Source organism: Phasianus colchicus, chromosome 1 (assembly GCF_987193195.1).
Source record: "Phasianus colchicus chromosome 1, bPhaCol1.hap1.1, whole genome shotgun sequence".
Classification (NCBI taxonomy): domain Eukaryota; kingdom Metazoa; phylum Chordata; class Aves; order Galliformes; family Phasianidae; genus Phasianus; species Phasianus colchicus.
The window spans coordinates 159,423,356-159,451,031 of record NC_143436.1 but is presented as its reverse complement, the minus strand read 5'-3'; positions in this window follow the sequence as shown (position 1 = coordinate 159,451,031).

Here is a 27,676-nt window from a genome sequence, read left to right as displayed (position 1 = left end):
CTCAAATGGCCAGTCCCCAAATTGTGATAAATGTACTATGTCTAAAGGAATCTTGAAGGTATTCTTTTAGTTGGTATTATTTATTCCAACCACACTCTGTTCATTAACATCATACTTGGAATATGCCTTTTGCCATAATGAAACACATCTGATCACTGTACCAGGGACCTTGGCTGAAACATCTAGGTGAACAAGCTTTTTCACTCTGAGAGACTTCAAATAATTCACAATGTTATTTTACTGATGTTTTTACTCTTCACTTGCTGGCTTCAGTTTCACCTAGCTTTTACTTCAGATACACAAATAGAATTTTCATCCTTTTCATGACACTTACAATCTGATAGTCTTCACGTATCTTTTTTCAACACTGTAATTCTGGTTTTAGTCTATTATTATCTCTTACAGAAACCTCAATGTAGCCCTAATCATCCTCTTTACTCTTCTGCTGTATAATTTTTGAACCAAAGAATATGCATTGTTCAGAGTAATGCAGGTACTAGATGAATTTGAAAGGGAAATTCCAATTCAAAAACAAACTTCACCATGAAAACAGTAAAAAAACTAGAGCAGATTGCCCAAACATTCTGTGCATTCCTTAGAGAATGGAGGTCCTGTTGGGTTAGAGCTGTGAATGATCTCTATTCTGAACAGGATGATTCACTTGCAATCAGAATTATTGTGTGATTCTATCTTAGTCATTGGAAGCAATTGGCATTATTGTGTTGCAAGAGAAAGGCTGTCTTCTTCTCTGTCCTGATTCTGGGAGTTCAAGCCTTCAGCTTAGTGTTGAGATATAGAAGTCAACGTTGATGGTTTGTCCAGGTTTCAGGAAATCCAGATGGATTATCCATTTCCTATCCCCCAAAAATAGCGCACTTTATCTGCTAAGGGCTGTCTCTTGAATCTTTTTTTAGATGTGGAATTCACATCTCACAACTCCATGAACTACCATTTTGACTCTGGCCCGTAGTGGTGACATCTTGTCACTAGCAATGTTATGATCCAGGAAACTGTCACCTTCAGATTTTCATTGGTTCAATCATCTAGTTGCTTTTGTTTCTGTATGAGCATTTGTGGGACCCATCTGGAACAAATTTTATGATATTCCAATGTTGTTACCATCATCTCCAACGCATTAAAGCTGATATTCAGCTATGTACATACACTTCCCTAATAATAATCGGCTGATTCTCATGGATGAGACTCTCTTCATTTTGTGGTGTGATAGCCGTAGATGGTAATACAGAATGTGGCTTGTCTTTCATGGCTCTGTTGTCACTGCTGAAACACACTACCCACTACCTCATGGTGCTCACTTCCAACAAACATCAATGAATGTCAGTGTGTGCCATTTGTTCTGCCTGGAGGATTTCAGTGGTACACCTTTGATCTGTCGTATTGTCAGACTGGCCCTCTACTGCCATCTGTTTCACAAAAAGAAATAAAAAAATAAAAAAAATAAAAATAGAAATAAAAATGGAATATTGGAGGGAAGGTTCACTTCTACTGCCGAGCCACCATCTGCTTCTGACAGTGTGGGCCAGCGTAATAAAGTAGAAGAGATTACTTTCAGAGCAGCCCTCAAATAATTTATGAATACAGTTTACAGATCCCAGCACATATCTTTATCTGTTAGATTACTTTAAGCATTCAAAGCATTTGAGTCACATCTATTAATCAGCCTAATATATGTAATTACTGACATATAAATTTTCTTTAGGTTCTTGAAAAGCCTGTGGTGAGAGACAGTAATTCTTTCTCTATTCACTACTTCCAGTACTACTACACTCTAACTCAATATGCGTGACATAGGTGTCACACTTATTTACCAGTGATGTCATGGAATGTGCCAAGTTACGCTTTGCCAAAAAAAAAAAAACCTTTGCCTTTTGTGTTCCTCCGGGAAATAAACTGATTTAATGAAGAAGCTAAACTTCTTCACTGATATTTCATCTGTTTCAATGCTGAATCTCATTAGAATCCTTGGGTAAATAATATTGGGCCCAAGTTAATTTCTTACACTTAACTTTCTGCATCACATTGAAAATAGGCATAAAATGTATCTTCCAGATAAACCCTCATACATTGTTAAAAAACAAATGGAGAAAGTCTTATTCGAAATATATATCTTCTCTGAAACTTCATTTTATTTCTTGAATATTTGTTTAGCCATTGGTCTTTTTAGCTTTGTCCTCCATATATCTTTGGAAAAGCATATTTTTTGTTGTTGTTGTTATTGTTTTTTTCTCTTTTGCATGCTATACTCAAATGCTTTTCTATTTTAAACTGTTCATATGCTAACTGACACAATATCAAGAGAACAAATTTCTGAATACTTCAAATGTTCAAATGTTTTCCTAGGCTGTTCTACACAATTTATCACAAGGGAACACATTGATTTCCAGTCTTAAATATGATGGAGAACAAAAATTATGGGGAGAGGGGAAGTTTTAAAAGTTACTTTGCAGAATATTTCATTACCTGTAAATGTAAGGATGCAATTTGAATAACTTTTAGATAGTCTACAAATTGCAAGTCATGTATGAACAAGAAACTGTGTAATCAATTTCTACACAGAAGAAGGAGCAAGGGTTTGTCTTTGAAGTTTCCTCCTTGCTCCAGAAAATCATTAAACTATCACACACACACACACACACACACACACACACACACACACAAAAAAAAAAAAAAGCTATGGTTTCAATGAAGCTCAGACATCCTCTGTGATTGAATCAGTAGAAAAGAGACCTGTGGAGACTGTCATTTGCAGCCCGCCTGTTCAGAGTGGGGATTCATGGAGATTATAGCCCAGTCAAGTTTTCATATCTCCAAAGGAGACTCTACAACCTAAGTGCAAACTGATCCTCTCTTACAGAAGAGGCAAAGAGGCAGAAAAGCAGTGTCAAAGTTTTACGGGCTGGTTCAGCCCAGTTCCATGATTCTAGCGGGGCAGAGGGATTTCACAAAATCTGTGCCTCCAGAAAAAAGGGAACAGAGGACCCCAAAATAATGTTTTTAACAACAGCAACGATCTGAGGAGAAAACAAACTAATTTACTAAATATATTACTGGAATGCAAGATAACACACTATAATACAATATAATTAAAATTGAAGCTAATAAATCAAATGTAATGAGAGAGAAAATGTCCAAAAGGTGGATAGGCCTCACCAGAACGCTGAGGTGAGATGCGCAGTCCAGTTGAGCAGCAGGGAGACGGGAGGAGATGCGATGAAGAAGAACAGACGAAGGAGAGCGGATGAAGAAGAGCGCATCTGGTGACCTTGCGAGGAGTTATATCTCCTCCCTGTGACTGCAAAGTCCCCTGGGGAATGTAGTTCATCTCTTCCAGGCAGGTATCAAGAACTGAAGCATTAACAGTTAAACTCCCAGTGCCCTACATGATGTTATGATGTGGAATACCAAAAAACAAAAATCACAAAACCATGACAAGCAGAGAGGTAGAAAAAATGAAAATGTATTTTGTTTAAAACAAATTTTGAGTATTCCACTTTGTACTTATTGCTTCTTGGCAGAAGTTTAGCTCTTTCTCATTTTCCCCTTTCAATTTTTTACAGGCATTGATAGCATTCTTCACATCCCAATCTCTCTCTTTTTCAAGCTGAGTAGTTCCAACTCTTTTAGCATTTCCTCATGTGTGAGATGCCCCAATCTCTTAATGTCCCTTTGTTGGACTCTATCCAGTAGTTCCCCATCTCCAACCAAATATCTTCTTTGTTAAGTACAAGGTTCAGCAGAATGTTTTCCTATCAGCTCTCCGATCACTCATGTTAGAAAGTTGTCAACAAAGAACTTTAGAATGCTCTTTACTTTCCTGGAGCCTGGGCATGGCCAGGGCAATGGCAGATTTAAACAGGCACAAACCCAGAAGAAGAAGATGTGTTGCCTGCCTGGTAAGAGATGTTGCCAGAAACATCGTTCACCTGGTTAAACCCTCCAATTATTATCCATTACTTGTTTTCCACATTGGAAATGAAGAGGTAGGCAAAAGAAGTTCTTGGGTGATCAAAAGGGACTTCAGAGCTCTGGGAAGACTTCTGAAGGGATTGGGAGCACAAGTTGTGTTCACCTCTGTCCTCTCAGTTGGTGACTGGGATCCACACAAAAAGAGGAGGGTGAACATGCTGAATGAATGGCTTTGCGAATGGTGTCACACTCAGGGTTTTGGGTACTGTGGTTTGGGATGCAGCCTTGAGAAAGGGGGCATGCTGACGGCAGACGAGAGCCAACTGACTAGAAGGGCCACAAATATTCTTGGGAAGAAGCTGGCTTGGCTGGTTAGCAGGGCTCTAAACTAGATATGATAGGGAAAAGGGTGTACTAGGTGACAGAGAAGTGTGTAGGAATGCTGTCACCTTGGGAGGCGGTAAGGGAAAACCCCAGACTTGTCCTGGAGGTACTAGGGAGGGATCCTCTGAGAAGGCAATGAGGCCAACAGCTAAGATGAAGTGCCTCTATACCAATGTGTGCAGCATGGGAAATAAACAGGAGTTAGAAACCATGGCACAATTGGGAAAGTATGACCTCATTGCTATCATGGAAACATAGTGGAATGAATCCCACCACTGGAATTCCCTGATTGAGGACTACAGGCTTTTGAGAAGGGATAGACAGGGTAGGGGGGGTGGAGTTGCCCTCTGTGTTAGGAAGTGGATAGATTGCAAAGAGCTGTGTCTGAGGAGCAGCCATGATCAGGTCGAGAGCTTGTGGGTAAAAATCAAGGATCGATCCAGTAGAGGGCATCTAGAGGTTGGGGTCTGCTACAGGCTACCTGATCAGGAGGAGCCTGTTGACAAAGCCTTCTTTCTTCAGCTGCAGGAGGTGTTGTGCTCGCAGGCTCTTGTCCTGATGGGGGATTTCAACCACACAGATATCTACTGGAATAGAAGCATGGTGGGTGGCCAACAACCCAGGAGATCCATGGAATCTGTTGAGGACAACTTCCTGGTCCAGGTAGTAGATGGACCAATCCAAGGTGAATCCTTACTGGACCTGATATTCACTAATGCAGAGGAGAGCACTAGGGAGGTTAAGATTGGAGGCAGCCTGGGCTTTAGTCACCATCCCTTGGTGGAGTTTGTGATCTTGAAGAATGCAGGCCTGGCAAAAAGCAGAACAAGGACCCTGTGCTTTAGTAGAGCAAACTTCCAGCTGCTCAAGGAATTGCTGGGTGGGATCCCCTGGGAAACTGTCTTTAAGGTCATGGACAAAGAACAAAGCTGGAAGCTCTGTAAGGGCACCCTTCTGAGAACACAAAGGCTCTTCATCCCCCAGCAGAAGAAGTCGAGCAGGGGAGGCAGGCAACCATCATGGCTGTGCAAGGAGATGCAGCTTAAACAGAGTGTCAACTGTTTACGGGCTGGTTCGGCCCAGTTCCGTGACTAGCGGGGCGGAGGGATCCACAGATCCGCGCCTCCGGAAAAAAAAGGGAAGAGGGGACCCCAAAATAATTAAAAACAGCGGCAACGATCTGAGGAGAAACAAACTAATTTACTAAATATATTATCGGAATGCAAGATAACACACTATAATACAATATAATTAAATTTGAAGCTAATAAATCAAATATAATGAGAGAATGTCCGAAAGGTGGGTAGGCCTCACCACAACGTGGATAGCTGAGGTGAGATGCGCCGTCAAGTTGAGCAGCAGGGAGAAAAAAGGGAGGAGAGCCGACGAAGAGCAGGCTAAGAAGAGTGCATCAGGTGACCCTGCCAGGAGTTGTATCTCGAGACTCTCTGTGACCGCAAAGTCCCCTGGGGAATGTAGTTCTTCTTCTCTTCCAGGCAAGTACCCAGAGCTTGAGCACCAACAGTTAAACTCCCACTGCCCCACATGATGTTATGATGTGGAATACCGAAAACCAAAAATCACAAAACCATGACACAGAGAAAAGAGGGAAATGTACAGAAAGTGGAAGCAGGGTTGTGTAGCCTGGGAGGAATACAGGGCTGTTGTCCATGTGTGTAGAGATAGGAAAGCCAAGGCGTAGATGGAGCTGAACTTGGCAAGGGGTGTGAATAATAACAAGAAGGGGATCTACATGTACGTAGTCAGGAGGAGACAGGCCAAGGACAGTGTTCCCCCTTTGATGAAAGGTAACAGGGAGCTGGCTTCCTCAGACATAGAAAAAGCTTTGCCTCAGTCTTCATGGGTGGTCAGGCTTCCCATGTCTGCTAGGACCGCGAGCCTCTAGATGAGAGTGTGGGAGTGGTTTCTGTCCCACTGTAATGGTGGAACAGGGTCCAAGTCTTCCTCCCAAAATTGAACATATTTAAATCCATGGGACCAGATGATATCCATCCTAGGGTTTTGAAAGAGATGGCTGATGTGGTTGCTGAGCCGCTCTCCATCATACTTGAAAAATCATGGATGGCTGGTGAAGTCCCTGGTGACTGGAAAAGGGGAAACATTACTCCCATTTTTCAGAAAAGGAGAAAGGAAGACCTCAGGAACTACAGTCCGGTGAGCCTCTCCTCTGTGCCTAGGAAGATCATGAACCAGATCCTCCTAGAAGCTATGTTAAGGCACATACAAGATAAAGAGGTGATTCGAGGCAGTCATCGTGGCTTCACCAAGGGCAGATCTTGCCTGACCAATCTTGTGGCCTTCTATGATGGAGTGACGGCTTCGTCACTCACAGACGGGGGAAGGGTGGTGGATGTCATCATCCTGGATTTATGCAAGGCCTTCGACATGGTCCCTCAAAACATCCTTCTCTCTACATTGGAGAGGTGTGGATTTGAAGGTTGGACTGTTTGATGGATTAGGAATTGGCTGGCTGGATGCAGCAAAGGGTTGTGATTAATGCTTCTGTGTCAGAGTGAAGGCCGGTCACAAGCGGTGTCCCTCAGGGGTCGGTCTTGGGACCAGTGCTCTTCAACATCTTCATCAATGACATAGACGATGGCATCGAATGCACCCTTAGCAAGTTTGCGGATGACACCAAGCTGAGCCATGGGGTCGATACACTGGAAGGAATGGAAGCCATCCAGAGGGACTGGACAGGCTGGATAAGTGGGCCATGAAAACTAAGTGCAGGGTGCTGCACTTGGGCCAGGGCAATCCCAGGTACAAACTGGGGGAAGATCTCCTTGAGAGCAGCCCTGCGGAGAAAGAGTTGGGAGTCCTGGTGGATGAGAAGCTAAACATGAGCCAGCAGTGTGGGCTTGCAGCCTGGAAGGCTAACAGTGTTCTGGGTTGCATTAAAAAATGGGTGGCTGGTAGGGAAATGGAGGTGATTGTCCCCCTCTACTCAGCTCTTGTGAGACCTCATCTGGAGTACTACGTCCAGGCCTGGGTCCTCCAGTACAAGAAGGTCGTGGAGCTCTTGGAGCAGGTCCATAGGAGAGCCACTAAGATGATCAGAGGGCTAGAGCACCTCTCCTATGAGAAAAGGTTGAGGGAACTGGGTTTTGTTTAGCTTGGAGAAGAGAAGGCTCCGGGGATACCTCATTGTGGCCTTCCAGTATGTGGGAATAGAATGTTGTTTCTGCATTGGATATTAAAAAGGGCAGTTGGTTTGAAGAAATAGAATATCATGTGTTTGTATTCTGTAACTTATCCTTAGAAATCTAAAAAGTAGAAATACTGTATATGTTAGCAGCATGTTTTAGAAACATAATTGCTAAAATACGTGATTAATTCTTTCTTGCAAAACTGCGATAGATGTTCCAAACAGTTTGAGTATAGTGTTAGGAATTAGAGAACATATTGTAGGGTTTTTCTGTTAGGATAAGAAGCTCCCAGCAAAAGAAAAACAGATTTAACAAATATCAAAGAAGATGGAGCCTCAAAACAAGGTCAGACTGTCTTACTCTGTGGGAAGGTTGGGATATGACAGGCAGGTATCAAGATAGTCCCCTCTGTCCTCCTTCCAAGCATATCTCTATGCAAGGGAGGACAAGCAGATATCCAGAAACAATGACCAAGTGTGGAGCAAGGCTCAGAAATTAATTAATTAGAGGTTTACGCTTAGCCAGTGAAGATTTTTGTTTGTCCAGTGTTTGTATGTTTAGTGAAGCATTGAGAAGACTGTGAACCTAAAGTACTCAGCCAATGAGGAACTAGGGGAGAAAGAGATAAGTGCTGGGCAACAAGGCATAAAAAGATGTAATACTGTTTTCTGGGGGCTCTCCTGCTTGCAGGAGGCTCACCATTTCAATTGTGAATAAAATCTGCTTTATCAGAGATACCGTCCTGATAAATTATTTGGATACTTCCAACAAGTACTTGAAGGGAGTATATCAACAAGAGGGGGAACAGCTGTTTACAAGGGTGGATAGTGACAGGACAAGGGAGAATGGTTTTAAACTGAGACAGGGGAGGTTTAGGTTAGATATTAGGAGGAAGTTTTCCACACAGAGGGTGGTGACACACTGGAACAGGTTGCCCAAAGAGGTTGTGGATTCCCCATTCCTGGAGGCATTCAAGGCCAGGCTGGATGTGGCTCTGGGCAGCTTGGTCTACTGGTTGGCGACCCTGCACTTAGCAGGGTGGTTGAAACTAGATGATCATTGTGGTCCTTTTCAACCCAGGCCATTCTATGATTCTGTGATTCTATGATTCTATATTGTACTTCCAGCAGACTGATTAACATATCCCACAAATGCCAAGGCCTGCAAACATGAGGATCCTTATCAATATTCAGCAAAGCTCTTCTTTTCTCCTTTGTCTCCTCTTTTTGTTTAAATGGCAATTTCTCTCTTTCCCTTTCTGATCTGTTTTTCCTGAAGTGCCTGTTTCCCACTCACAGAAACATTCTAGTCATATGAATTATCCCAATATTTTTCTGTGAACTAGATGAAATTGTAATAGTTGATCTGCATGCAAACTTACAGTTTTCCTTATTTGTTCCTCATCATATGCACATTGATGTACAGTCTCTTCACTGAGAAACCCACTCATATTCATTTCCTGAAAAGGTTATAAGAGTTTTTTCCATAATGCTTTCCTTTAGTCATTTCCTGATTTATGTATGCAAACTTGAGGTGATCTCACTTCAGCCCAGGGCAAATGATGTGTACCCCAGCCTTCTTCACTTCACAGAGAAATTGTTACTTCAGTAAATGTCCAGAATATATGCAAACATAACTTGAATTAAAGCAAGCATGCTCTCAATGAAGCAAAGTCACAAACTTACCTAGACATTTGAGAACCTGATTCTAACTCATTTTAATGCAGTGGCTTACAGTCCCAATCTACTGTTTTGTTTTAATGAGCAATTAAAACAATTTATAGAGTAAGTTACAAACATCATTTTATTCCAGACTGCTTTTCCACCACTTCATACTATATAACTAACCAAGAATAAGTCTGTAGGTTCATAGGATAGTTTAGGTCATTGAGAAACTCAGGTCTTTTTTTTTCCCACAAAGTTTGTCTTCATTTTTAGTTCTGTATTGCTTCTATTCTTCTTGTGTTCCTACATGAACTCTTTATATCTAAGCTTGATAATTCAAACAACGCTGTGACATACTATTCTACAGTTGTGAACTGTTTATTTCATGCAGAAAATCTACTAGTAATTACTATCTACTGAAAGTAAGAATTGCAGCACAAGATTGCGCAGTTACATTAAATCTAAAACAAGTTTAAGAAGCAGTTACTTGGCTACTAGACAATCTCTATCACTGTAAAATAAAGACAATCTAAAATAATTTCCATCTAAAACAAACATTAAGGTTGTTAAGAAAGTCATCAAATCCAGTAGACTCCATAGTCTCATGTCTCCTTCCTGACAGCTGGAGCCCTTCCTGGTTTACCTTCGGATATAGAGGTCTCCATCCCAGTCTGTTAGTTGAAGTGTCTTGCTCCAATTATTGGAGAAGATGGTTCAACATATATATACCCAGAGGAAGATTAAGTCAGCAAGAAGAGAAATGCTGCCCATTTGATTTATTACAAATTCTAATCAACTAGAGAATGCAGGGAAGATTTGGAAGTTAGTCATAGTAAAAAGAGAAGTCCTAATGAATGGTTAATAAAGCAGTGATAGTCAGCACCAGGGATGTCTTGTTGGTCCCCAGGGAGGCAGCAAGTCGGTGATGTCTTCTTGACCTTCATGGCTGCAGTTTTGAAGAGTGGGACCCATTCTACCTAGGAACTCTTCAGATCTTTCTCCTCTTCATAGCATCGTTTTGGTTGCCATGGGCAGCAGTTGGTTGTCAGGGGCATTTATGTTTTGTTCATCGGGGCGATGATTGTTGCCTGGGGTACTTATGTTACGTTTGTCAGGGGCCACAGTATGTCTATACTACAAGCATCTCCCATTGGGTAATTGGCAGTTGATCACGTGGTGGGCTGCTAGATATGCATACTGACTGCATGATGGTCCTCTTTTCCGAGATGACCCCTATAAGTCAGCTAAAATGCCCAAAACAAGCAACAGTCAAAAACAGTTTCTCCTGGTTGCCCAACTGCCTGTGTTTCTCTTACCACTCTGCTCATGGTAACCATTAACCCCAAAAGCTTATCAAGCAGGTTATGTCTCAGATTACCAAGTAACTACTTCTCAAAGCTGAATAAGCTTTGAGCCAAAAATCGTTCCAGCTTCTCAAATGAGGCAACTGCTTTGTTGTTTACAAGTGCATTCAATAACAAGGCTGACTGTGTACTCAAGACAAGCATGGCCAGACAGGACATGAATACAGTCAGACATGTAGACTGCAGGTCTACACACAGACCAAAGGTCTACACAGACCAAAGAGCCCTGCAACTTGCAACTCTTTCTCAGATTGATGGCACCCATACCACTCTTCCATGCCAGTTTGTCTTGTTGCTTACACATATACATACAACCCTGTGACTGATGGCTTTTTGCTAATTTTCTGGCACTTAAATATTTCAGCATGTGCCTTGGTTCCTCTGGGTTCTAGCATATGGGCCTATCTAGGGATTGTAGGGGTTCCTCCGCAATCCTATTATGTAACTCTCTCTCCATTTGAAGGCACCTAAACCTATGGATCCCATGACTCACAGATCTTTCTCCAGTTGCTGACACTTAGTCATATGTAGAAAATGTGACGTTACACAGAAGATGGAAAACAACAATTTTTACTAAGAAGATTGCAATGATCAGATTTCCCGGATGACTGGAGGAAGGGTCACGTCACTCCCATTTACAAGAAAGAGAGCAAGGAGGACCCTGGGAACTGCAGGCCGGTGAGTCTCACCTCTGTGCCATGGAAGATCATGGAACAGGTTCTTCTGGATGAAATGCTTGATCACATGAGGAATGAGCGTGTGATCTGAGACAGCCAGCACAGCTTCACCAGGGGAAGGTCATGCTTGACCAATCTGGTGGCCTTCTATGATGGAGTGATGGCACTGGCAGACAAGGGAAAGGTGACCGATGTCATTTTACCTGGACTTGAGCAAGGCCTTTGACATGGTCCCCACTACATCCTTATCTCGAAATTGGAGGGATGTGGATTTGATGGATGGACCACTCGATGGATAAGAAATCGGTTGAAAGGCCACAGACAGAGGGTGGTTATCAATGGCTCTATGTCCAGGTGGAGGCTGGTAATGAGTGGCGTCCCCCAGGGGTCTGTCCTGGGACCAGTGCTCTTTAACATCTTTATCAATGAATTGATGACGGAATCGAGTGCACCCTGAGCAAGTTTGCTGATGACACCCAGCTGAGTGGTGCGGTTGACACAGTAGAAGAAGGGGATGCCATTCAGAGGGACCTTGACAGGCCAGAAAGGTGGGCCTGGGTGAACTTGATGAGGTTCAACACAGCAAAGTGCAGTTTTGCACTTGGGCCAGAGGAATCCCAGGCACCTATACAGACTGGAAGGAGCAGTCCTTGAGAGCAGCCCTGTGGAGAAGGACCTGGGGGTCTTGATAGATGAAAAAACATGAGCCAGCAATGTGCCCTTTCGGCTCAGAAAGCAAATGGTATCCTGAGCTCCATCAAAAGAGGGGTGGCCATCAAGGACAGGGAGGTGATTGTTCCCCTCTACTCTGCTCTTGTGGGGCCCCATCTGGAATACTGCGTCCAAGTGTGGAGTCCCCAGTACAAAAAAGACAGGGACTGCTGGAGAGGGTCCAGAGGAGGGCCACAAAGATGATCAGGGCACTGGAGCACCTCCCCTATGAGGACAGGCTGAGGGAGCTGGGCTTGTTCAGCCTGGAGAAGAGAAAGCTGCAGGGTGACCTCATTGCAGCCTTTCAGTATCTAAAGGGAGCCTACAAACAGGAGGGGAATCAACTCTTTGAAAGGGTAGATAACTGCAGGAGAAGGGGAAACAGTTTTAAGTTGAGGGAGGGGAGATTTTGGTTGGATGTCGGGGGAAATTCTTTACAGAAAGAGTGGTAAGGTACTGGAACATGTTGCCCAGAGAGGTTGTGGATGCCCTGTCCCTGGAGGTGTTCAAGGCCAGATTGGATGGGGCCCTGGGCAGCCTGGTCTAGTATTAAATGGGGAGGTTGGTGGCCCTGCATGTGTCAGGGGGGCTGGAGATTCATGATGCTTGGGGTCCCTTCCAACCCTAGCCATTCTGTGATTCTGTGATTCTGTGATCAGGCACTGGGCTTAGTTTGGCAAACACACTGACTGACAGTTTACTTACACGTGATCTATCCCTTGTAGTCACCCTTCTTTCTATTTTTCTACAGTTCTTCTCTGCTCTGACCCACTCCTTTTCCCCCTTTGATCCCTCCCCTAAACAACTTACAGTAAATTTTTTCAGTGTCCCAGTGTCCCTCCTCAAGTATCACATAATACTGTTGTTAGTCTTGATTCACCCTTATCATTTAGAAAGTTCAAGCTGACCTTCTTAAAGGCTAGCTATGCCTGAGTTGTTTTGTTAATGGTCTATCTGTCAATGACTGAAGAGTTCAGGTCTTCAATTCTGCAGCTGTCATCACCTGCTTCTTAGGTTTGTATATCCACATGTTTAATTTATAACTTTCTTTTTACTCATTACTTCATTTATGCTGAGTAGTCCTTAAATAGAGAACTTAATGAGGCAGAAGCTCTCATATTCCACTTACCGTAAGTTCAGAGGAATCCTGAGGCCTAGAACTGCCAGGACTAATAATGTAAAGCCTTGTTTGCCAGACTACAATAGCACCATCAGGAGCTGCAAGAACTTCTTAAGGGCAGGCAAGCCGTGAGCCAAGGTTGACCCTAGCACCCAGAGTATTCTTGCTGATGGAACATGGTCCTGTGGGATCTGAGCACAGCAGAGGCCCCAGAGCTAGTAACAGGGGCTACAGACAGCCTGAACATAGAAAGCTATAATACTGGGATGTCAGTTCCAGAGGATTGGGAGGAAAAGGAGACAGGGGCAGAAAAAAAAGAAGTCAAGTAGTCAAGGCTGCAACATGAGTGCTAAGTCCATCCAGTAGACCAAACCAGAGACAAGGTGCAACGCAGGCCCAACATGCCCATCCAGAAGACAAGCTACCAGCAATACAAGGATAGGAGTCATGATTAAAAGCAGAGCTGAGCACAGGTACTATTGCTCAGGACAAGTGTGGGTACCTAAATTTGATCTTAAATAAGTCTCTGGGACAGAGAGTGTGGGTGAGGTGGGTTTCAGTTTATGATGATCAGTCATGCAGATGTGTTACTGTCCTCAGAGCTTTGATGTGTTCAGTCTGAAATCCTGTCAGTTCGCTCATTCATAGAAAATTAGAAAATGTGATATATTTTTTTTCAGTGTTATTGCTGAGTGCTCAAAACTACTCTCCCAGAATTGTTCAGATTTATTGCCATTTTTATTTCTATATGACCTGTATATAACTCTTGTAAATTAACTCACATTAAAATTTGAGAATTTTCTTTTTAAAAAGATATGTCATTTTTTAAGAGAGATATGGATTAATTTAATTCTTTAACATTGCAAACCAACTTGTGTCTCTCTTGTATGAGTCTGAACTCTTCAGAGAACTGTGAGCCTGAAAATCAATCTACTATTAACACATGATATTTAGCAAGCAACAATGCAAAAAATAATCAGAGGTTAGTAGTAAAACAGGGTTCATTCTATTTAACTCTTTTGTTTGTTATTAAAATAAATAAAATAAATAAAACTGATTGTTGCTGTAATTTTATTTGGGATTTATTTTTAATTACAATTTCATTCACTTAAGATCTGTAGAAAATTCTAACTTGAAAAGGTTTGCTCTCAGCAAAGCATCTGCCATTGATTGGAACCTGTAAAAATTATTGTTTAATCCATTGTTCTTTTATTGTCAGGTTCTGAAATGTTGTATCTGATTTAGACTGAGAACCAATTTTTTTTTTTTCTTTCTATATTTCATGTGTATTTATTTCAGGTGCTTAGAGCATGAATAATTTTGCAGTTCTAAGATGCACTTCTTTACTTATGAAATCGGCAGGATACAAACAAATTTTTCAACAGAGATTTCTCACGCAGAAATAAAAGCTAAGTTAAAGTTTATATGTAAATAATATGCAATATTCTCCAACATCAAGCAGATTTTATTCTTCAAACAACTGTGAGCATCAGTTATCACACAGTTTCCAGTTAATTTTACAATATAAATTTTAGTTATTTACATTATATTTTTGTGTGCTTCCATTTATGTTACCTTGCTTGAAAAAAATCTAATCTTGTGCAGGATAGAGCAAGGCCTTAATATTTTCATGTTAAGTAAGATATAAAAAATAAAATATCTTCATCCGTCAAAATGTCATTTATCAGAGATTATCAAGATTATTTTTGGAGAAGGATAAATTGATTATCATATCAGTTTATTATATAGCACATATACGAGCATTTATATGAACATATACTACGTTCAGATACATGTACATATGCACAAAGACATAGCAGAAATAGTAGAAATTCCAGAAGAATATTCCCAGAAGCAGACTACTAATCATCAATATCTGCATATTTGCAAATATGTTGGAATGCCTAATGAGTTAGTGTGAATACTAATATAGGATCAAATTCTGGTACTGCACCAGCAATCTCTCAGGTGGATCAGCACACAAAAATATTTATACATACATGTACACATTATCATTGGGAAAAAAAAATGCTATGAAATACATGAGTAGCATATATATATATATATTTTATGAAAACTTCTATATGATTTTTCTCCAAATTTCAATTATTCATCTTAAAACTTCCATTTAATAATCAAATACAGACACATGGACTATTCAGAGCTGACTAGTGCAAATATTTAAATATCAATAGATTCTTAAAAACAATGTGTATATATATTTTTATGTTGCCTATTCTATTTTCCCTTCCGAGGTCATTATTATTATAAAAAAAAAGTGAATAAATCATAGAATCATAGAAACTGAATCACAGAACTGTAGCGGCTGGAAGAGACCTCCAAACACCATCAAGTCCAACCCCCTGCAAAACAGGCCCTCTACAGCAGGCTACACAGGCAGGTTTCCAGGCGGATCTTGAATATCTCCAGAGAGGGAAAATCCACAACTTCTCTGGGCAGCTGCTCCAGTGCTCTGTCACCTTCACTGTGAAGAAGTTAGCTTCACATATTGGTGCAGAACTTCCTATGCTCCAGTTTATGGCTGTTTCCCATTGTCCTGTCCCCACAGACCACTGAAAAGAGGTTGACCATGTCTCATTGACTCCCACACTTAAGATACTTATTAATCAGATCCCCTCTGAGTCTTCTTTTCTCAAGGCTGAACAGACCCAGGTCAGTCAACCTTTCCTCATAGGAGAGATGCTCCTGGCCCCTTGTCATCTTTGCGGCCCTCTGATGGACTCTCTAGGAGATGCCTGATGTGCGGAAATCAAACTCTATAACCACAGAGTCATGAAGTTATGAAGCAGGCATGTTTAATCAGCACTGTGCACACACCAGATGCAACAGGGGATATTCCCTACCTAGCTTGCATACCACAGAGCAAGAAAGGCACATACTTAAAGAGCAAGCTGCTTACATATGCATTAGATGTCCAAAAAAGCTGGGTTATTACAATGGGTCCCCAAAATGATTGACATACCCCACCCTGCCCCAAGTCTCAGTTCTTTTACACATGCATATCTCTTGATGGTCTTTCCTATGAAGGTCGTCATCTTATTTTCTTGGGCTTGGGTTAGGATGGAGGATGCTTGGCTGGCTCTGGTTGGTCATCTCATCTGCCACAACTCCGTTCACCAATCCTCTGCTTCTTTGTTAATTTGTGGTTTTACTGTCCACTAATTGTCTAAGCATCTCTTATCGGCAGTGAGACCCTGGCTTAGCCAAGTCAAATCTGCAGCTGGCAATTCAACACCTCGTGAAGGCACATAACTTTTAACCTAACTTACTTTCCTTAATTCATCCCTGTCTTTCTTGTACCGAGGAGCCCACAGCTGGATACAGTACTCCAGGTGAGGCCTGACCAGGACAGCGTAGAGGCAGAGGTTGACCTCCCTTGACCTGCAGATCATGCTCCTTTTAATGCACCCCAGGATCCCATTGGCCTTCTTGGTTAACAGGGTACACTGCTGGCTTGTGACCAACCTGTCATCCACCAAGACGCTCAGGTTCTTCTCCGCAGAGCTACTCTCCAGCAGGTCATGCCCCAACCTGTATACATACAATACTAATGGTTATTCCTTCCCAGATGCAAGACTATGCACTTTTGTTAAACCTCATCTGGTTTATTGCTGTCCATCTCTCCAGTTTGTCCAGGTTTCGCTGAATGGCAGCACAGCCTTCAGGTGTGTCAGCCACTCCTCCCAGTTTTGTATCCTTGGCGTACTTACTGAGGGTGGACACTATCCCCTCATCAAGGTTGTTGATGAAGAAATTAAGCAAGACCAGTCCCAGCACCTGGGAAGCACTGCTATTCACAGAATTCCAACCAGACTCTGCACTAATGAGCATGACCCTCTGAGCATGGCCAGTCAGCCAGTTCTCAATCCACCTCACTGTCTACTCGTCTATCTCACACTTCATTGCTTCAAATAATCTGTTTAAATCTGTAATCTAGTTACCCTTGGACATCAGTAACAAATCAGGTGTGTTAATACAATGACATTCGTATGTTAGTAAGGATAGATTGATATATGTTTAGCAACTGTAAGGAACTGGATAGATTCAAGTTCATGGTGAGAGTTTGAATTTGCAGGAGCTATAATCAGAATTTTATAGATGTACAAATGTCACTGAATCATGTTTACAGTGATATAATAAAAAGAATAAAAAGAAAGATACAAACAGACAATTTAAAAATAGTGGAATATTTGTAGCATTCAAAATACTGTAGTTTTCATTTTATGTTTTGCAGAAATGTACTGTGTAACTTCTACAACCTTGCTATTTTTATTCTTCAGCTTTTGAATGCCTACAACACCATGATTTATTATCTGCTACTGTTCTGCAAAGTAATTCTCAAACAGTTTAATTTCTTTCATTAGCTCTTCCCCTTGTTTCCCTCCTTCACCCTTAATCTCCCTCAGTAACCTCTTCTTTTAATTTTCTTTTCCTCTTTAAACATTGTATTCAGAATGTCCTCTACAGTTTTAAGAGCAAAATCCCCAGGCATTCACCTTCTTCAATAAAAGCTATTCTTCAATAAAACTTCACTTGTGAAGAGTATAACTATCTCAGCATGTTATTAGTCAGTGTTGAGAAAAAGAAATGCTGCCGCGCTAAATGGAGTCATTTAAATGTCTAGTGACAGCAATGAGTGTTTGAGGAAGCTGAAGTTTCTTATTTACTAGTCTAATAGGTATGTTAGGGCCATCTTTCTTTTGTAGAGAAGATAAAAAGAAAATATTCAGAATTTGCCTGTTTTCACTCTTCTCCATTGCACTTCTGCATGCTGATTTAATTCTTTCTTCACGCTGGAAAACTGAAGTCTGCTTCATATTGCATTTAAGCCAGTGTGTTTTAACATTAACTTCAATGAGCTGTTCATATCAGATTCTTGGAGAAGGAAGTGATTTTGTGCTGAGCAAAACGTTCTTTGTCTCCAAGAACATACCAAGGCCAGTGTCTGCTTGCTCAATGCCTTGTTCTAATGGTCAAGCATGTCCAACCTATGGCCCATGGGCTGCATTTAGTCGATTCATCTCACGCTGCAGCCAAGGTCCTTTGCTGCTGCATCATCATGGTGGCATATCTACCCAACTGAGTGGCTCAGCATGGCCTGGGACATAGGGAGGGTAGAGTGCAATGCTGACAAATAATGTGGCACTATGCTTAATTTGCAAGGAAATAGTGTCAGTTTTCAAAGATTACAATTTGAAAAAGACATTATATGCAGAAACTTGCTGTCAAATTAGATGTATATAAAAGAATTCTTCATAAAGACAAAACAGTGGCACTGATAAAAGTCTGTCATCCCAACAACATTTTTTTAGAAGTTAAAACTCAAATGGTATCTATTATAAAAGCTAGTTATGTGATAGCAAATCTAACTGCAAAAATTTCAAAACCATTTCCTGTTGGTGAGTTTGATAAGCAATGTGTGGAAAGCAAGACAGATATAATGTGTCCTGATTAAAAACAGACAAAAAAAAAATCAACAGATTTTTCTAAAATCAGTTTGTCTCAGCAGACTATAGCCAAGTGAACTGAAGAAATAAGAAAATCTATTAAAAAAAAAAAAAAGAGAGAGAGAGAGTAGACTGCTGATTTCTTTTCTTTTCTTTTCTTTTCTTTTCTTTTCTTTTCTTTTCTTTTCTTTTCTTTTCTTTTCTTTTCTTTTCTTTTCTTTTCTTTTCTTTTCTTTTCTTTTCTTTTCTTTTCTTTTCTTTTCTTTTCTTTTCCTTTTTCTTTTTTTTTTTTTTGCTTTAGTGATAGATGAACTTACTGATGTTACAGATATGGCTCAACTTCTTTTTTTTTCATTAGAAGTACTGATAATGAATAAAATGTCACTGAAAAAAAATGGCTTCTTTGATGTCATTGAAAGACGCACTTAAATCTCTTGCTTTGTATTAAGCAGTAAAAAATACATTATAGCAATTTTCTTTAACCTCTGTCAATATATCTGGTATAGCTACTGATGCTGCCCCAATGACAATCAGTAAAAAAGAGACATAAAATTAATAGAAGATGATGCAATTACCACCCATCACTCACATTTGATAAAGTATCACTGCATCAGATATCAAGAACATTTATATGCAAAAGATTTAAAAATAGATAATATCATGCAAATCATCATCTAAGTTGTGAATTTCATGAAGTCCGTGGGACTGAATCATCAAAATTCTAGGAGTTCATTAAAAATATAGATGTTGATTATAGGTTATCATTTACTTTTCTGAAGGAAGGTGGTTAAGTTGGGATAAAAAGCTAGAAAGACTTTGTAAAGTTACATCAAGTCTTCTATGGAATTAAAAGGAAAATTTGTGCCAGAACATGAAGATTAAAAATTTAGTATTTTTGGTGGATTTACCTGCTCATTTAAATGGGTTTAATATGCAACTCCAAGGTGAAAACAATGTTATATACTGTATTTCAGACAATAACAGTGTTTGAAATGAATCTTAAACTATGGGAAGCTGAAGTTACAGCAAATAAGTTCATGCATTTTGGTACACTACCTAAACACAGTCCTGTGAAAAGCAGTTACGCTTTGCATTTTGATAAAGAAATTTGAGTATGGGTTTCAATATATTAAATATATATATATATATTATATTTGTGTCTCTATTTTTAATCAACATAAATATGTTACTTGCAAGTTTTAAAATGAATTTTGCAGAGTTGCAATCAGACATTCAACTCAAAGAAAAAATTTGGTTGTGCCTCTTTACCAGACTTTCATAAGCCTATTTTACCAGACAAAAATATCCCTTGCTTCATACTCATGCCTCATTCATCTCATCACTTTCTGGCAGCATGTACATATGTGAACAAATGTTGTTAGGGAAGAAGTACAGGAAGAGTAATATTTCATCAAAGGTCTCTGACAAACACCTAGAGACCTCACTAGAAACAGCAACAACTCCCATCCAACCAGCCTGATGGATTTGTTTCACAAAAACATGGTCAAATATTCCACTAATTTCATGCTTGTGTTGTTCCCTGTTTTTTTTTTTAATGTTTTAATAAAAAATACACTTTAAAAAGTTTTATTACTTATAAACATTAAATTTATTATATATTTTATATGCAGTACATGGCAATTCTTGTTTGCTCACTGCAGCCCCGATAAGTCAAAAGGTTGGACAATGATGCTTTATGTGGATCAAAATAAGCTAGTTTGGTACCAGTAGAAGAATAAATAGACTGGAACTTAACACAGGCTTAACCAACTCAGATAAAAAGCTAAATGTTTTAACTTGAGTTAAGTAGGGTGCTTGTTCAGCTGCAGTGTTTCCAGATATTTAGATAGCTGTTTCATATCTGTATCCTGTATTATGGGACCCCATTGTGCCATGGATATACTTGCTAGACACGAAATTAACAGCACTGTTACTGGATATCAAGTGGTCTGTCAATTCTGATGAAGTGTTTTGCAGTCTTGTACTAATAAGCTTTCCTTTGAGGAAATGATTTTTTACATGTAAGCATTTTATGCACTGCATTATTCTTTTTGGGAAGTTTAAATATAATCTAAGGAACAATTGAATGGACACATGAACCTTGTGCTTTTTTCTTCCTATTGAAATAAAAGTGAATAAAGGAAATTCATATTAATCTTCATTAACAAGTCTTTTTTTAAGCAGAAGCATCAGTCAAGAGTGTGTAAAGAGTAGGGAAGGTGTATGCATGGAAGAAATATGGAGTTTTTAAGAAATTTGAAGAGTAGTTTCTTTAAATATAATTCTCTTATTTAAGTACTGTAATCAATGTGATGTATATTTTTGCACAAGAATAAGAATTTAAATAAGCTTAAATTCAGTTCACTGAATTACCACCAATATTCTGTTAAATTTTGATGCCATGTGACAGATAGCAGCAGAGACACAGTCTGAAAAATTCATGTCTGATATGGAAGTACATATGAAGGAAAGCTGTGTCACTGAATCATAGAATCATAGAATTGCTCAGGTTGGAAAAACTTTAAAGTTCATCAAGTTCAACCTAACCATACTACCCTGTATACAACAACTCACTGCTAAATCATGTCCCTGAGCACCACATCCAGACAGTAAACATGTTTAGGGATGGGACTCAACCATCTCCCTGGGAAGTCTATTTCAGTGCTTAACAATCCTTTCTGTAAAGAAGTATTTCCAGATATCCAACCTAAACCTCCCCTGGTGCAACTGGAGGCCATTTTCCCTTGTCCTGTCACCTGTCACCAGTGAGAATCACCCTTCTGCAATCACCTTTCAGGGATTTGAAGAGAGCAATTGGGTCTCCCCTCACTCTGCTCTTCTCCACACTAAACAGCCTCAGTTCCTTCAGTTTCTCCTTGTAGGGCATATTCTCCAAGCCCTTCACAAGCCTTCTTGCCCTTCTTTGGACCTGCTCCAGCACCTCAATGTCCTTTCTGTACTGCAGTGCCCCAAACTGAACACAGTACTTGGGTGGGGCTTCACCAGTGCTGAGTACAGAGGCAGGGTTACTTCCCTAGTCCTACTCACCACACCACTCCTGATACAAGCCAGGATGCTGTTGGCCTTCTTGGTCACCTGGGCACACTACTGGCTCATATTCAGCAGACTGTCCATCAGTACACCAAGGTCCCTTTCCATCAGGCAGTTTTCCAGTTGATGTGCATCAGAGTATGGATAATTGCAGAATTTAGGAGTCAACATCAACATTTCAAGGATGTCCTTGGTTCCCATGTTATATTCATAGGCCTGGTTTCAGGCTGGTAGATACATTCTCTGTGTTTAGCAGACATTTTGTGTCAAAACTTCTCACATTGCAGTTAGGTTACCTTCATAATTGCTCCCATCACCAGATAAGAACCTACAAGATCTATGCCACTTTCCAATTAAAACATACAGATCTATTTTTTAACAATTTTTCATGCAGTATAAGATTTCTTTTTAGCACACAAGACTGATTATTTATTTATTTATTTATTTGTTTGTTTGTTTGTTTAGTGCATTCTGGTGTTGACAGTTATGGACATTTGTGCTGAGATTCATCTTTAAATTCCTTAAGTTAGATGTGCATACTTTTTTATTACTCAGCTTTGTCCTCTTCCATCAGTTAGATAAATTACTTCCCTGAAGGTACGTATTTCTCTACATGGACTATAATATGTGGAGATAAATTCTACCTCTGCACTCAGCGATCAGTCCTGAGCATGATACATGTACAGTGTCCATCGACAAATTTGTTTTCCTTCTGATTATCTCCTGTGTTTGGAGGTCATCTCATCCTTTCCCTTTGTAGGAAAAAAAAAAAAAAAAAAAAAAAAAAAGATTACCAGTGATATCCTGCAAAACTGAAATAAAGCTGACCCCTTTTAAGTAAAGACTTTGAATCATACATATAAGCAAATGATAAAAATGCAATGTTTCAATAATTTAATTTGAATTCACTGTCTCGTTCATCCATATTTGTTGGTGGTTTGTTTTTGGTTTTTTTTGTTGTTTATTTGTTTTTCCATTTATCTTTTATTCTACTCAGCTGTACATAAATATGATTTACTCACAAAAATTTTTGTTATTGTTGCTGGTTTTAGTCAATCTTGCTGTAGAATAGTTTGCTGTCCCTAGTTTTTCCAACAGTTCTTACAAAAATAAGCTATATAGAGAAATGAAAAAATATTACTGATTCCACTGAAAAAAAAATATGGTGATCACTCCTGTAATTCCCTTAGCAAATATGGTCAGAAACTTTGAAGAATAGACTGAACAAGGACTCATATTATTATGTAATATTATAAAAGTCTCTTTTCTCCCTGTACCTTCACCTACATAGTCACTGCTACATAATTCAAGGAAAAAAAAAATCATCCCTGGTTCTGAAATTCCTGGTTGAGCTACTTGTTATACTAAGAACACTGACTGGAACATTTTCAAAAATTATTTCCGTAATACTTTCAGTATTATCAAACATAGATCCTAAATGCTTGGGTAAAAAAAGCTAATAGAAATAATTATAATAATAATAAAAGTATAACAACAGAAACAAAACCCAATCAAAAGACTTTGAAATAATATAAGCTAATACACTAAGATGTCCATTTTGAAAAAGGACAGGAGAGGATTAAAGCAAATGAAAGTAAATTTTCAAGTGATATTGCCAATAGCTGTGAATTGATCTTTGTTTGCAAAACAGAAGCAAATATAGTATTAATTTATTTCATAAGATTTGCTTTAATAAGAATTGCTTGACACTAGCATTATGATGAGCAAATACAAAGTTTATTTTACTTCTTCAGAAAAAAAAAAAAATCAGCACCTCTTCTCCAAACCTGTGTTGAAATTTAACCAGTAAATCTCGATGATGATGATGTATTGAAAATAAAAGCACTGCCATTGAACTGAGCTAGCATGGATGAAATGCATTCAAGATTTTGAAGGATTTGTCTATCACTTAAATTCTATGCATTAACTTAATAGGCACATGGATTACTGTACATAGATCTTCCAGAGAGCAGGAAATTTTATTAAATGTGCATATACAACCAGCAAATATAAAGCCAAAATTTGACATATTTCTTATTTTGTTATGCTTGGCAATGCAGTATAGTTTTATTCTCCTTATACTCAAATAAGGAAAAAATTAATATTGCTTTTAACATGGTAGTGTGGCCTTCACAGGAGAAAATTCTGAATGAGTTTATTTCACATGTATTTTTCAAGATTCCTCTTGACCAATCTAGTCGAAACAGGACATTTATACAGCTGTGCTTCTCTCTCTGTATCATAGAAATGTAGAATGGCCTGGTTTGAAAAAGATCTCAAAGATCATCTAGTTTCAACCCCCTGCTATGTGCAGGGTTACCAAGCACTAGACCAGACTGCTCAGAGCCACATCTAGCCTGGCCTTTAATGCCTCCAGAGAGCTACAACCTCCTTGGGCAACCTGTTCCAGTGTGACACCAGCCTCTGAGTGAAAAAATTCCTCCTAATATCTAACTTAAACCTCCCTTGTCTTAGTTTAAAACTATTCCCCCTTCTCCTATCACTATCCACCCATGTGAACAGACATTCTCCCTCCTGTTGATACGCTCCCTTCAAGTCTGGAAGGCCACAGTGAGGTCTCTCTGGACCCTTCTCTTCTCCAGTCTAAACAATCCCATTTCCCTCAACCTTTCCTCATACAAGAGGTGCTCCAGCCCTCTGGTTATCTTAATGGTCTTCCTCAAGACCCATTCCAAGAGTTCTGCATCTTCCTTGTCTTAAAATAAATTGCATGATAGTGCAAAATGCATTGGAATGGAAATGAATTGTCTTATCCAATCCTTCAGCAGGATGAATTAGCTTTTGCATAAGTGCTTTCATTTATGCTATGACAATTTCGCTCATTCTAGGGTTATTTAATAAATACTCAGGCAATTGCCACTTCAGAGTAACAGACTGCAGTAACAGGCTAGTAAAGACAAAAATCATAAGCATCCTTTTTTTTTTTTTTTTTTTTTTTAATTTTATTCTCCATTTAATATTTTGAACTTTAGACTGCATTTGTTGGAAATAAAAAGTTCACGTTCATGAGTATGAATCTAATTTGCTTAAATTCATTATCTAGTTCTAAACAAATACCCTAGAAAGAAAAACAGAATTTGAATTGACAAATGCCAAATCACAACATGGAGCTGTTGGAGCGAGTCCAGAGAATAACTATGAAAATGATCAGAGGGCTGGAGCACTTCTCCTGTGAAGAAAGGTAGAGGGAGGAGGGAGATGGACTTGAACATCTTGGAGAAGGTTCTGAAAAGACCTCGTTGTGGCTTTTCAGTACTTAAAGTTAGCTTATAAATAGGAGGAAGTTTGACATTTTACAAGAGCTGGAAGTGATACGACGAGGTGGAATGGTTTTAAAATAAAAGAGGGGAGATTTAGATATTAGGAAGAAATTTAAAAAGTAAAATAAAAATTAAACAATGCTTTCTTCACAATTATCATTTTGTATCATATTTTGTTCTTTTCCTTTAGAAGAAGTTGTTTTGTTCTTTTCAAACTAGTAGACATATCACTGGAGAAGTGTTTCAGAGCCTGAAGGATTACAACTACACAAAATAAAATGACTAGAAAATGTGAAGAGGTCTCAGTATCATGGGGGAAGCTGGAGAAGTAGCAGAGCACAGAGACTGAAAAAGAATAACAGGAAAAAAGACACAGTCCAAATATCACAGGATGGACGGACAGGGTAACGAAGGACTAGAGTTTCCTCTTGGAAGTTTTCTGAGAGGCACAGTTGTATATACTGAAGACTGATCTACCTTGCAATGATGATGATGATGATGATATCTATTTTAGTTATATTATTTTTGACCTAACCTCCTCTGTTTAAGAATATTAATTTTTTAGTACGTATGCTAAAAACATCTGCCACCTCAAAACTCTGGTTTATTCAGTCTTTTTTATTTATAGATAGTTGTAAAGTAGGTGTTGAAAGGAATCCAAGAAGGTCATCCAATTGATCCTCCTCTAGCAAAGTTAAAATCAACTATAACTGAACCATTTCTGATATTTTTCTAAATTACTGTTAAAAAAAAATATTGTCAGTGTATATATCACTATTTTCCTAAAGTTGTAAATTCTAACTTTTACCTTATAAACATTTTTCATATAATTTAAGTGCATATTAAGCTTATTTTATATCACTCTGTTCATAGAAAACATAAAACACACCTTTTTCTTTTCACGTTATCCATCTTTTTATTTATAGCTAGTTTTGAAAAGTATATCTATCACATTAATATTCCTTTCTCTATTAAGTACACCTAGATTTTTCTTCAGAAGTCATTTGTTAGATATTTATGATCATTATTGTTATTCATTCTAAAGACTTTTCAGTTATTCTACATGCAAGAAATTAACATTAACATAATATTCTAGTCCCAAATTATAAATAATACTTCTCTGTTTTCATATGTGTACAGATGTATATTTGTACATGAGCATACACAAGAGTGCTCACAATAAAAATTTAAGAGCCTTTTTTTTTTTTTTTAAATTAATGCTGTCAATTGATAAAATTATTCCAGAAGTGGAACTTCAAACATAAGCTTCTAACTTATATATATAAGACTTGAAAATTAAAGAGAGTGAAAAGGGTTAAATATACAAAATCAGTCCAGTTTCAGTTAGAGAAGTGCTACCACAAGCACATTAGAACAATACTGAATTTTAAGTAGGAAAGTTGCTGAAAATATTTTCTCTGTGCTGGTGTTAAATGAACAATCTGAAAAAGTCATCACTTAGATGTATTACAGATATAATATTTCTGTACTAATGACTCTTTCAAACAGCTCTATAAAATAACACCAAGTCAAGTCCAAACCTTTCAGTGTTTTACCAACTTATTTCTAGGCATATACTGTTTTCCAAAGGAAGAAAAAAATCAATGCAAAAAATCTAGAAGAAAGCTTATGGTACCAAAATAAAAAAGAAATGATTTTCTGAAGGTAAGATGTTCAATGGCATTTTAACTCCTCTAATCCTTAGGAATCTATTTACAGACTTAATAAAGCTAAACCTATGACTCATGAAGTGCAATACTGTGGTATGTTGATCAATATTATAATTTATTTAATAAAATTAAACTTCTTTTGCGATTCTTGTCTATTGCACAATGTTCCTTTAAGTTGACTTGCTATTCATTTAATTATTGTAATGAGATAGGCATTTGAATTAAATTAAATCCAAATACTTTGACACATGGTGGTCATTTAGCAGCTGCTAATGTGAAACACTAAATTGAACTGAATATAAACAAGTTTTAGAAACATTTCTCAAATGAAATTGCTTTCTCTAATGCTTCTGTTGCAGTGTTTTATATCCTAACCCAAGTGAATCTTTTGAGGGAAAAACATCCAAGGTAGCCAGTATTCAATGTTTTGTATCTGTGACACATTGTTAGTCACCATAGTTATCATTTGTTTATTATGCAAATTTACCTCAGAAAACATACAAAGTATTGTCATCGATTCGCCAACACAATTACTCTGTTACTTCCAAAAAAACACTGGAAATTCTAAATTGTTCTCTTCAAGATCTTCCAGGATATCAAAGACAAGTTTTAAATGTATATTTGCAAGAAATTTGGATGCCTGAATCAGTTGTTGTGAGATGGCAATGAATTATTTCCCCCTCGATTTAAAGATATGCTACTGAAAGTCTGTCAAGACAAATTTAAAGAGAACCTAGTAGTAGTTTCAAAAATTTTATTGCTATAATTAAAAATGCATGAAGCTTTCACACTGTTAAGTATATTCATGTAAAAATGAACAGGAAACAATTCATTTCTACAACACCTTATATTGTAGACAGACAACCTTATGTTATAGGCAGACAATTCAAAATATTTGATTATTCTTTTATTCTCATCAACAAAATCATGCAAGAAATGATTTTAAAAAGAAAAAACGTTATTAAGCCATGTTTAAATTTATGGTATGCTAAACTGAACACTAAGCAAATAACTTTTAATTTCAACATCAAAGACTGATTATATTAAAATAATTTTTTTCACCTTTTTTTTTTCTTCTTATCTGATCATAATAAAAAGCATTTTAGTATTCTTTCAGTTAAGAAAATGAAGGTATTAGAGTAAAGAGATACATAGAAAACATTGCTGACAGCATAATTAAGAAATGTCCTAA